Raw genomic sequence first — 11826 nt, 5'->3', positions numbered from 1 at the left:
TCAGAGGGCCGAATGGCCTAATTCTACTATGTCTATTGGTCTTCTGAAATTCACACTGACCATAGGGAAAAAAATATAATTAGATTCCTTTATTGTCATTCAGACCTTTCGGTCTGAACGAAATTATGTTCTATGTTTCTATGTAAGATATCCTCTCATCATTCCAAATTCCAGTGACTACAAGCCCAGTCGACCCATTCATTCTTTCATCATGTCAATCCCGCCAAACCGGGAATTAACCTGGTGAACATAATAGCACTCCCATCACACACTAGGGACAATTTACAGAAGTCAATAGAAACCACAAACCCGCACGTCTTTGGAGTGTGGGAGAAAACCGGAGCACCCGGAGAAAACCCACGCAGATCACGGGGAGAACGTGCAAACTCCGCACAGACAGCCCCCGTAGTCGGGATGGAACGGGCGCTGTGAGGCAGCAACTCTGCCGCTGCGGGCAGTGGGTGGGTGGGACGGACGGGCGAGCGGGCAGCGGGTGGGTGGGACGGACGGGCGAGCGGGCAGCGGCTTTGCTCCACGCTGTCTTTGTGTAGGGAGGATTTGCGGCGACCATTTCCGCAAAAATGCCCGCAACAGCAACAGGCAGCATCCGCGCGGGATACTGTGGCGGCCCCTCCAGCACTGCTTGTTATAAGCGAACCAAACCCAATAGTTCATGCAACAACTAGATCACGCAGAATGCAAAGGAATGTGCGTGATCAGTCTTTGCGTAACGTCGCGCCCCTTTGTGTTGCAAACTCCTTGAAGTTTGCTGAGACTGTGAAGTAAAGTAAAAGTTGCTCGACAGCGAGGCGAACTTGTGCAAAGGGAGGGAAGTTGCAATCAGCCAGTGAACGCAAGGAGGTTGTGTTGCAGCAGTGCATTGCACCCGTGCAGGGGGTGGGGGAGGCTACATTGCAGCGGGGTGGGAGGTGCATTATTGCCGCGCAGAGGCCCCATGGAGGTTGCAGAGCACCGGGCGGGGAGAGAGTGCACTGCAGGCGTGCAGCCGGTGGGAGGATGCATTGCAGGGGAGACTGAGTGCATACCAAAGATTATCCGCTCTATAATCTTTGGTGCATACAACGTGCAGGGTATGTGGAGGTTGCAATGTTAGGTGGGATGCGTTGCAATCGTGCAGGGGGTGTGGAAACTACATTGCAGGAGTGCAAGGGGTGTGTGAAACATTGTAGCAGTGCATGTTGCATTGCATTAGCCGTGCAGCGGGCGCGAGGATGCATTGTAGCAGTGCAGGGAACGGGAGGTTGCATTGCAGCCGTGCAGGAGCTGTGGAAGCTGCATTGCAGCGGGAAGAGTGCGTTGCAGTGGGAAGTTGCATTGCTGCCGTGCATGAGCTGTGGAAGTTCCATTGCAGCGGGGAGTGAGTGCATTGCAGCCGTGCAGGATGTGGAAGTTGCATTGGAGTGGGGGGAGATAGTGCAAGTTGCATTGGAGTGGGGGGAGAGAGTGCAAGTTGCAGTGCAGCAGTGCAGGGAGTGTGGTGGTTGCATTGAAGCGGGGGGGAGGGTGCGTTGCGTTGCAGCCGTGCAGCGCGGGTCCGGATTCGCCACTGCGCGAGCGGCTGCCGGGACTACAGCGACGGCGCCTCCGCGGCCACAGCACTGGGCCGGCCCACTGAGGATCGGGGGGGGGGCGATGGCGAAGAGCAGAGAGGGGATGGTGGCTGCAGTGCTCACAGTCCTCAGGCACGGAATCCAACCACTGGCTTATACACGAATTATTACACTGCAGCTGTGCTGGCGGCGCCGAGTGAGGGCGGCGCCACTCTGTGTGTGTGTGTATGTGTGTCCGTCCCCCACCCGGGTGTTGGTGCGGCCCGCGCACTACTTGCCGCGCGGAAGGGGCGGCCGCGTCACCGCCGCTTTAAGAGCCGCGCCGCCGCCCCGCGCCATCTTGGTTGGAGCTGGAGGCGGCGGCGGGAGGAGGCGACATAGACAGAGACAGAGGCGGTGAGGTGAGGGGGCCGGGCCGGGCCGGGCTGGGGGTGACGAGGGGGCCCGGGGATAGGCAGCGGGTGTCGGCTCGGGCCGGGCCCAGAGAGTGGGCGATGAGGGGGCCGGGAGCGGGCGGCGAGTGGTCGCTGTTATCCGGGGGCCGGGGGAGGGTGAGGTGAGGGGGCCGGGGGAGGGTGAGGTGAGGGGTCCTGGCGGGAGACGCGCTCCTCCTGCCCCGGGGGTGAGTTTCAGTTCAGGGGGTGTTTGCCCCCGGGGAGGAGGAGGGTGAGGAGAAGGGTAATTACTGGAGGAGGAGGCGGGTGTTTACTCGAGGGCGCGGGTGCGAGGTCTGTTTACCCCGGGGTGAGGGGGAGGGGAGGTTACACGGGGGGGCAGTGGGAGGTGAAGGGGCAGTGTGTCAGGCCCGGGGGCAGTGTGTGTGTGTGTGTGTTTCTCTAGCCCGTGTGGTGGTGGGGGTTTACCAGTGGGAGTGGCTGTTTTCTCTGTGTGTGTGTGTGTGTGTGTGTGTGGGGGGGGGGGGACCATGTAGTTTTCCGTGGTGATATTCCTGCGAAACTTGGGAGAGGAACTGGGTGGTTAGTTCCCCGGCAGCCGTTTGCTCAATGGAGAATGGTTTGAGCGAAAGGCAAAAAGTGAATTTGCTCACGAAGAGTTTAAAAAGTATCATAGAGTTGAAGAAAAAAAGAATCTATCGTTATGTTTGTATGACATAATTTACCTTCCGCCAACGACTGATAAAGTATTTGCAAGATTTTCGAGGAAGGGGTTTATTTATGTTAGCTGCCTCTGGGAAGTTTTATCTGTGAGACGGGATGTAGTGTAAAATAGTTCTCAGAGCAGTCTGAAGTAGGATCCCTGACCTGAACCATCACCTGTCCATGTTCTCCAGAGATGCTGCCTGACCCGCTGAGTTACTCCAGCACTCTGTGAAACGTCACCTATCCATGTTCTCCAGAGATGCTGCCTGACCTGCTGAGTTACTCCAGCACTCTGTGTATACAGGATCCCAGCATCTGCAGTTGCCTGTGTCTAGCCACTTTTACCTGCTGAGCGAGCAGCTCACCACTCGGGAGTGGGCTGGCTCTGTGCTTCAGTGGGCAGGCCTGCACTCGGGTGGGTGGAGGTTATCCTATAGGTTAACTCTCCGAGCTCGCAGGGAGAGGGTTCATTCATATTGTTTTAGTACAATGTGTAACGGCTCTCATTAATCTTCAGATGAGTTGTGCGTTATCAGGTAGTTGGGAATTTACATTAAAAAATGTTTTTGGTCAGTGACGGAATATTTGGAGAGATTGAGCTGACGTTAGCAGTGAGAGGTTCTGTTGTGGAGGGTTACTGGCAATGCAATGATGCTGATCAGAAATATGTGGGCATCAAAAGTTTTCTTTGGAAATTTCAATGATGTTTGGAACTCTAATACGTTCTTACTTATTATTGAAGTATAGGAGTGGATGGGTATACAGGGATACGGGGCAAATGAGCCATGGCCAGGATGTTAACATGGTAGGCATGGACAAGGTGGGCCGAAGGGCCTGTTTCCATGCAGTTTGATTCTGGCTGCAGGGCTTGTTTTATGTATTTAATTTTAATCTCTTCCCCAAATTGTCTGAGTTTGTGTAAATTGGTTGCAATCCTTGGGGAAATGGGGAGTTGTCTGTGCATGTTGTGTGAGCGTGGCTTTGCCCTGTGTTTAGACACAAAATGCTGGATTAACTCAGTCTGAAGAAGGGTCTCGACCCGAAACGTCGCCCATTCCTTCTCCAGAGATACTGCATGTCCCGCTGAGTTACTGCAGCATTTTGTGTCTACCTTCAATTTAAACCAGCATCTGCAGTTCTTTCCTCCACATTTTGTCCTGTGTTTGTTTTGCGAGGGTGTGAAGGGTTGTTGAGAAAGGAGAGCATGAATACCAGCCAGAATCCTGTGGCCATTGAGGGGCTTTACACGGGGGAAAGTGGTGGCTTATTACCGAGCTTCAACTAATGTACCTTACATATGAATACATGAATTAAAACTGTTGAAATGCAAAACTTTTGTGTTGGTGGTTTTCCTCGTGCAGTTTTGACCAAATCTTTGTCTTGTGTAATTTGCCTGTTGTCTAGAAAATGGATATTGCCACAAATTTCAAAGTGTTTCATACATACACGGTTGATATGGTTTAATAGGTTGCTTTAATTTAACGGTTGTTCTAAACAGGTTTGATTTTGCTCAAGGATTGTTTCTTCATTTTAATGTGCTTTATGGTCTTAGTTTTAGAGGTACTGTGCCGTAACAAGCCCTTTGGTCCACTGAGTCTGTGCTGACCAGCAATCATTCCATACATTAGCAATATCCCACACTCTATGGACAATTTTTTAAATAAATACTTAATTATCATAGCCGACTAACCTACAAATCTGTACGGTTTTATGAGTGTGGGAGGAAACCGGAGCACCTGGAGAAAACCCACGCGGTCACAGGGAGAACATGTATCCGTATTCAGTATCAAAGCCGGGTGGGTCTCTGACGCTGTAACGCAGCAACTCTCCCGCTGTCCCACATACGCCTGTTATTTCTAATACTGTGTGAGCTCAGATTCAATTTTTAATTTTTAATTGTCATTGTCAGTGTACAGTACAGAGACAACGAAATGCTATGACGACATGGACTCATTTTATTGCAGTTGCAAATTGTTACGAAGGTTCAAATTGTGCCAGTGCCTCAGTAATGAAGATGCACTTTAATGAATGTCAGACGACCCGTTTCTGGATCATGTCGTTGTCCATTGGTAACTGGGACCCACTGCCCAGACCTGCAATGCTTGAAACTAGTGTTTCTCTCCAGAGGAGTTACCCTGTTCTGTGTTGATCTGCTGAAGTTTGATTTGTACGCCACTAATCTGTTTCATTGGAACAATACACTTTATTGTAATATGCTGCTTGGATTTAAGTTTGAGATATGGTTGATTTGTTTTCTTTTATTAGTGAAGTAAAATGCTGTCTGGAAGCTGCATGATTAAAACCTGCAACTCTTGAAACTGAACATCGGTTTGCATTTTAACTTCCATTGCTTATAACTTTTTAATTATAATTTGTCTTGCATTTCCAGTTCAGTGAAAGCTGAATGACACTGCAACTCGAGTAGTCTTTTGCATGTAAAACACTTAATTTTAATATTTTTTATGTGCGTGTATGTTATTGTTAGCACGCAACAATATATATATATGTTATTGTGTACATACACACACACACACACTCTTCAAGAAAAAAATTATAAAAAATATATTTCAAATATAAAAATTAAGAGTTTTGACATGCAACAGATTATTTGAGCTGCAGTGTCACATCCAAATTTAGTGAATTGAAATAAATGTTTACTTTGTATAATTTCTTTCCAAGTTTGGTACGATGCACAGATTTTTTTTTCTCTTCCTTCCTATGGTTTTGAGACCTTATTACCTGTTTTTATTAATAACATCAAATTTGGAATAGCACTGGTGAATTTAAAGTTGAGTAATTTGTACTCCGATTATCCCCTTGTCTCTGTCGCTCAGCATGGCCAGAATCCATTGGACTATATTTGGAAAATCTAAGCAATAAGGAGAGTGGTGAATTTGTAACTCAGTTTGACCCACCCTTCCGCTTTCTAATGAATAGTCAGTTTCCCATGTGAATATTTATGATACTGTATAATATAAGGTGTGGTCATTGAGAGCATCACATTTCACGTTTGTTATTTCTACACGTCATTCCTACATTCCTGGTTGTTTTGGACAACTTTAGTTTTGTCAGTGTCGGGCTGCAGGCGTACAGAAGGTATTGGCATTGGTATTTAGCCGAGTGAATTATTAACCTCGCCTGTTGTTTGTCACAAATCTAATCACCTTTACACGCGTGGTTGGTAAAGGTAAGAGACGCCTTTTTCATTCTTTTACCATTTAATGCCTGCAACTGACTAGACAATTTGGTGCCAGCTAGATTGGATCTCTATTGATTGTAATAATGTATTGTCTTTCCGTTGACTGGTTAGCACGCAACAAAAGCTTTTCGCTGTACCTCGGTACACGTGACAATAAACTAAACTGAAACTGATTTTCTTTATGCACAAAACCCACATTGTTCAGTTGCTCCTACGTTGTAAACGTAGGAAAAGGAGGTTGGACTTGTCAATGGAAGTCATAAAGTGTAGACATTAGTCAATGGTGGCTTTTTGAATCTTGTGTAATTAGGCCAGACACTGAAATGTCGTGCCTTTTCAAAAGATGCCCATTGGCCTTTCCCCAGTGAATGCAGGCGGATGTTCCAATGCACAATCCACTCGGCCAAGATTGCTGGCCATTCTTGTTACATACTAGTATTCAGCATATTTGTCTGCACGTAAATACAAATGTACTTGTTGAAGAAAAAATAAAGACTGCTGGAGTAACTCAGCGGGTCAGGCAGCATCTCTGGAGAACATGGATAGGTGATGTTTCACAGAGTGCTGGAGTAACTCAGTGGGTAAGGCAGCATCTCGAGAACATGGATAGGTGACGTTTCACAGCATGTTGGAGTAACTCAGCGGGTCAGGCAGCATCTGTGGAGAACATGGATAGGTGACGTTTCACAGAGTGCTGGAGTAACTGAGCGGGTCAGGCAGCATCTGTGGAGAACATGGATAGGCGATGTCCCGCACGTCAGATAGTATGAGTTCACTCAAGCCATACATGGACACCCATTTTTAGATTAGATTAGATTCGTTTATTGTCATTCAGACCTTTCGGTCTGAACGAAATTTTGTTTCCCTGCAGTCATACATATAATTATGTTCCTCGGTCATTCACCTGCCTGTGTTACGTGCAGTTCTCCCTATCATTTCCTATTTTTAAAAATCTATCTAGCAACTTCCCTCGGTCTTTTGTTATTACTTACTGACGTAATAGGTATGGTGAGGTATAATGGCGGACATTTAGTGTGGCCCTGCAATGGATCCACTTGAAGGACTGGAGTGTAGCTGGTATCCAGATGAGTCGGATCTTGCTTTATACCCATTCCAGTTTACTTTCAATAAGCTGCAGGCTGGCATCTGCCAGCAATGCAAGATGTAATGTGTAGTTGCTAAAATACAGTATGTGAAATGTTTTAATGTGAATCTTCTTGGAGCTGAAAAATGAAATGTATTGAAAACATTGACCCATTTTCAGTGTATTTGCTGATGATGTAACACCTGAATATTTTGCCTAAGATTGCATAAAGTGTATGATGCAGGCTGGTTTCTTTGCTGGTGAGAGATAGATGCCCAACCTAATTCTGCCACTTGCTGCTGGCTCCGAAACCCTGGAGGTGAGTTTCTCATGAATTTATTCAGCTGCTTTAACCTCCTCAGCTGAACTCAGTCTCCTCCATTGAGTGAGGCTAAACGTAAATTGGAGGAACAGTATCTCATATTTGCTTGGGCAGCTTACAGCCCAGTGGTATGAATATTGATATCTCTAACTTCAGGTAGCCCCGGCATTCCCCCTCTCTCCATCCCCCACCCAAGTCGCACCAGCTTCTCATTTTCACCCTACAAACAGCTTTTAATGGCCTGTTTCTTTTATCATCGTTACTTCTTTGCATATATCTCATTCATTGTTCTTTATCTCTCGACATCACCGTCTATATCTCTAGTTTCCCTTATCCCTAACCAGTCTGAAGAAGGATTTCAACCTGAAACATTGCCCATTCCTTCTAGCTTTTTGTGTCTATTTTTGTTTTAACCTTTAGTTTAGTTTAGAGATACAGCGTGGAAACAGGCCCTTTGGCCCACCGAGACCTGTCTCCTGGGGAAATCTATTATTTTTGAAAAACCAAGATAGATCCCATGTAATTTAAGAATTTAATTTTGGGCATATGACAATAAAATCAAATATAGAGTTGGGACATCGACATAGTTCTAGAAAATATTGGATGTTGCCTTGACTGGCCATCTTGAAAGGATATACTGGGATTGCTTTCACTGGAGTGCAGGAGGCTGAGAGGTCACCTAGTAGTTTGTAAAATTGAGGGGCATTGATTGGGTAGATCTAGAGTCTAAAACTGGAGAGCATGGTTGGAGGCGAGGGGAAAGATTTTAAAGAGGCCCTGAGACATTCAAACTGAGGGTGGTGGGTGCACAGAATGAGCAGCTGGTGTCAGTGGGTACAGTTAATTTATTTAAATATTTTGGACTGGTTCGTGGATAGGAAAGTTAGAGATGTAGGCAGATCGGGCAGATGGAACCAGCTGAGGAAGGCATCTTGGTTGGCATCTTGATAATAGAGGTGGTAAATAGCTGTCGACCCATCACTGATCCTGCAGCATGACCACTGATCACGCTCCCCCAGAAGCAGCATAAATAGGACTGGCGCCCATCCTTTGCTTCCTGGCCAGATAGTCATACAGCACCCTTTGTGTGAAAAAGTTACCCCTCAGATTCCAATTAAATCTTTCCCCCTTCACTTTACACCGATATCCTCTGGTCCTCAATTCACTTACTTCTGGGCGAGATATAGAAACGGGAAATAGGTGCAGGAGTAGGCCATTCGGCCCTTTGAGCCATTCAATATGATCATGGATGATCATCCAAAATCAGTACCCCTTTCTGGCTTTTTCCCCCGTACCTCTTGATTCCGTTAGCCCTAAGAGTTAAATCTACCTCCCACTTGAAAACATCCAGTGAATTGGCCTCCACTGGCTTCTGTGACAGAGAACTCTGCGTGAAAACGTTTTTCCTCATCTCAGTCCAAAATGGCCTACCCCTTATTCTTAAACTGTGACCCCTGGTTCTCGACTTCCCCAACATTGGCAACATTTTTCCTGCATCTACCATGTGCAATTCTCTAAGAATTTTGTATGTTTCTATAAGATACCTTCTCATCCTTCTAAATTCCAGTAAGCACAAGCCCAGTCAACCCATTCTTTCATCATATGTCAGTCCCGCCATCCCGGGAATTAACCTGGAGAACCTACGCTGCACTCCCTCAATAGCAACAATGTCCTTCCTCTTGTGATTTTATACACCTCTATAAAATCAGCCCTCATCCTCCTGCACTTCAAGGAATAGAGTCCCAGCCTACTCAACCTCTCCTTATTGCTCACACCCTCTAGCCCTGGCTACAGATCTAAAGTTTGCATGCAATTTGTCCTTTTCCCATGGATTCCATAAGCTTGTGCTTTTTGGAGCAGCTCTGGCCGGCATGTGCTAACAATCCTGGTGAATGGGCTTCTGTGTGGCCAGGGAAATGGCTCACTTGCATGCTGGCGTTTTTAACCACATTTTCTGTCCTTGGGTGGGGAGGGGGTGATTCTTTGTTGTAGAAGGCAGCGATTGTGTTTCAAAGTTGAATTCAGTCTTAGATAATATTTCTTGTGGAAGCAATTGGGTAACACATCGTAAACTAATAAATTGCAGACTTGCTCTTGTTGCTAATTTTTAATCTTTATTTTTAAAGATTTAGATTTTGCTGTTTGGCATAAAGTCGTCTGCATTGTGCGAGTGGAGTCCAACAGATTTCAAGTTAATCCAGGCTGCTTTCATAGTTCATTTTCATAATGGCTTCCTGCTTTGCAGTTTATAAATACTGTAAAGCTGGTCTTTGTACAATACCTACTTTATTTAAAAGAATTCTTAACTTGTGCCAATAGCAGCAGAAGACTGTCTTTAAAGTTGTGGTTCTGCAAATGCAATCAGTATGGCACATTGGAAGGAATGCTGGTGTAGTGCGGTTACAGGGAGGTGTACAGAGACCGCTGCTGCTTTGAAGTTACTGAGATGAATTCCATATGTGTGGAGGAGTAATGAAGGGCAGCTTTGGAGAGTCCTACACGTCGTTTGGGAAATGCTGTGTTGGAGTTTGTGGAAATGTGGGTGCTCCAAGAAGTGGGAGCTGCGGTGTTAGAGTGGGATCTGTCAACTGGCTTTCTTTAACAACAGATTAGTTGGCAGTCATTTATCATCAACACGTGGCTGATTACCCTGTGCATGCCCAGATACTAATTAAAGTAACATTCGGGGTACTCGGGTTGCTACTAGGCTAACAATCAAGAATCTGTACTTCATTTTCCAAAGACATTCCAAAGTTGGAACAGCTAAATCTAATTAATCTGGAAGAAGCAGTCTTCAGTTAAAGTGCACACAAAACCTAGAGGTTATTCATCCCTATTGTTTTACCAGAGCAGATTTCCTACACAAAATAACTTTTACTGGAATGATGATATCCAAGAGTGTTTTATTGTCATGTCCCAGACAGAACAATGAACAGACAGGACCCTCTGTCACCGAGTTGATTAACCTGGTCTCTGGCCTACCAAATGCTTTGTGAGGCCTAATCTAAAAGAACTGACCACCCAAACTACCCCCTCCCCAGGTACCTTCCCCTGCAACTGCAGAAGATGCAACACCTGTCCCTTTGTAGTTTGTAAGTTCACCATGTGAGCTGCGTGGGTTTTCTCCAGGTGCTCTGGTTTCATCCCACATTCCAAAGACGTACAGGTTTGTAGATTACTTGGCTTTGGTATAATTGTAAATTGTCCCAGTGTGTGTAGGATAGTGTGAGTGCGGGGAATGCTGGTTGGCGTGGGACGACGGGCCGTATCTGCGCTGTATCTCTAAACTAAACACTACCGTTTTCAAATATTTGCTTTAGCAGAGAAGAACTTCAAAGAAATACAGTAAATGTTGTTTCTGTTTTCTCTGCTAGCATCTCTGTGGAGACAAAATGCAAAATGGTCTGTTGGCACTAATGTGGAGCAGTGTTTAAGACGGGAGACCATAGGAACTTGTACTACTGTTCCATATTGACCCATGTGCACTGTGTTGGGGATATTAGTGATCACGGCCCTGACTCGGCGAGCCGCATGTCAGCTTTCCACGCTGATTGCAATGCTGGAATGTGAAGGAAAGCAAATGAATGCTTGATAACTGACGTGCTTTTCTGAGATAGCATTGCAATTGGGGGTGATAAATGTTAGCTTTGGCAGTGGTGTGGTATCTGATTGAATGAATCATTAAGCAGTGCCTGAGACTGTTGCACTTGCAGTTCCTGTGCCCATTCCTTCCAGGGACCATGTGGCAAATTGTAAGAGTGGTGTTGTCTTGTCCTGATTATACTTTGAGTTTATTTTGGAACCTGTCCTTTCGTCGTGTATGATTCACTTAAAAAGAGTTGTGATTAAAGTCTAGTAAAAAGGCTATAATTTTGTCTGACTTGCTGTGGGAGGAACCGGTGTATACAAAACTAAATCTGTACATTGGACACGGGTATGACTCATATGGGTGTGGAGAAACCTCTGCTGTTGAATTCAAAACTAAAGGTGAAACTTGATACTTTCACTGACTGGAAGATGCAAAACACAATTACCTTTTAACAGCCAAGTGTGGACAAATGTCCCAGAGATAAAGTAGCTTTACTACAGAGATATAGAGACAAAGAACAGCAGATGCTGCTTCATACCAAAGGTCGGCATGAGGTGCTGGAGTAACTCAGCAGCTCAGACAGAATCTGATGAAGGGTCCCCACCCATCCTTTTTCTACACAGATGCTGCCTGACCAGCTGACTTACACCAGACACAAAAAGCAGGAGTTACTCAGCGGGACAGGCAGCATCTCTGGAGAGAAGGGATGGGTGATGTTTCAGGTCGAAACCCTGGATTAATAATAGCTGATACCAGTATCAGTATCAGTATATCTTTATTGTCATTTTCCTGAGTACTCACATACCCAGAGGAAACAAAAAAACGTTGCTCAACCAGTGTCCATTCAGTATCATCCAAGTTTGTGCTGCAAGGCAATTGTGACAAAGCTCAGTGTGATTAATAATTTGGGAATTTATGACTAAATTCAGTACATTGTATCTACTTTGAAATGTTAGTCATG

General features: G+C 45.8%; 1 protein-coding gene across 4 annotated transcripts in view; it reads left to right on the top strand.

Moving 5' to 3' along the window:
• The first annotated feature begins 1864 nt into the window (after positions 1-1864).
• The window catches only part of ctnnb1 (catenin beta 1), a 43658-nt gene continuing 33696 nt past the window's right edge, over positions 1865-11826 (top strand). For 2 of the 4 annotated variants that reach the window (XM_033015072.1, XM_033015053.1), the window contains exon 1: positions 1865-1967. The gene's annotated coding sequence lies outside the window, so the exon portion shown is untranslated. Of the gene's footprint in view, positions 1973-11826 lie in introns of all 4 variants that reach the window. The other 2 variants (XM_033015082.1, XM_033015064.1) reach the window with 2 other exon arrangements.

Source organism: Amblyraja radiata, chromosome 2, assembly GCF_010909765.2.
Source record: "Amblyraja radiata isolate CabotCenter1 chromosome 2, sAmbRad1.1.pri, whole genome shotgun sequence".
Lineage (NCBI taxonomy): Eukaryota > Metazoa > Chordata > Chondrichthyes > Rajiformes > Rajidae > Amblyraja > Amblyraja radiata.
The sequence above is the reverse complement of the archived record's forward strand: the minus strand, read 5'-3'. Positions and strand labels throughout refer to the sequence as shown.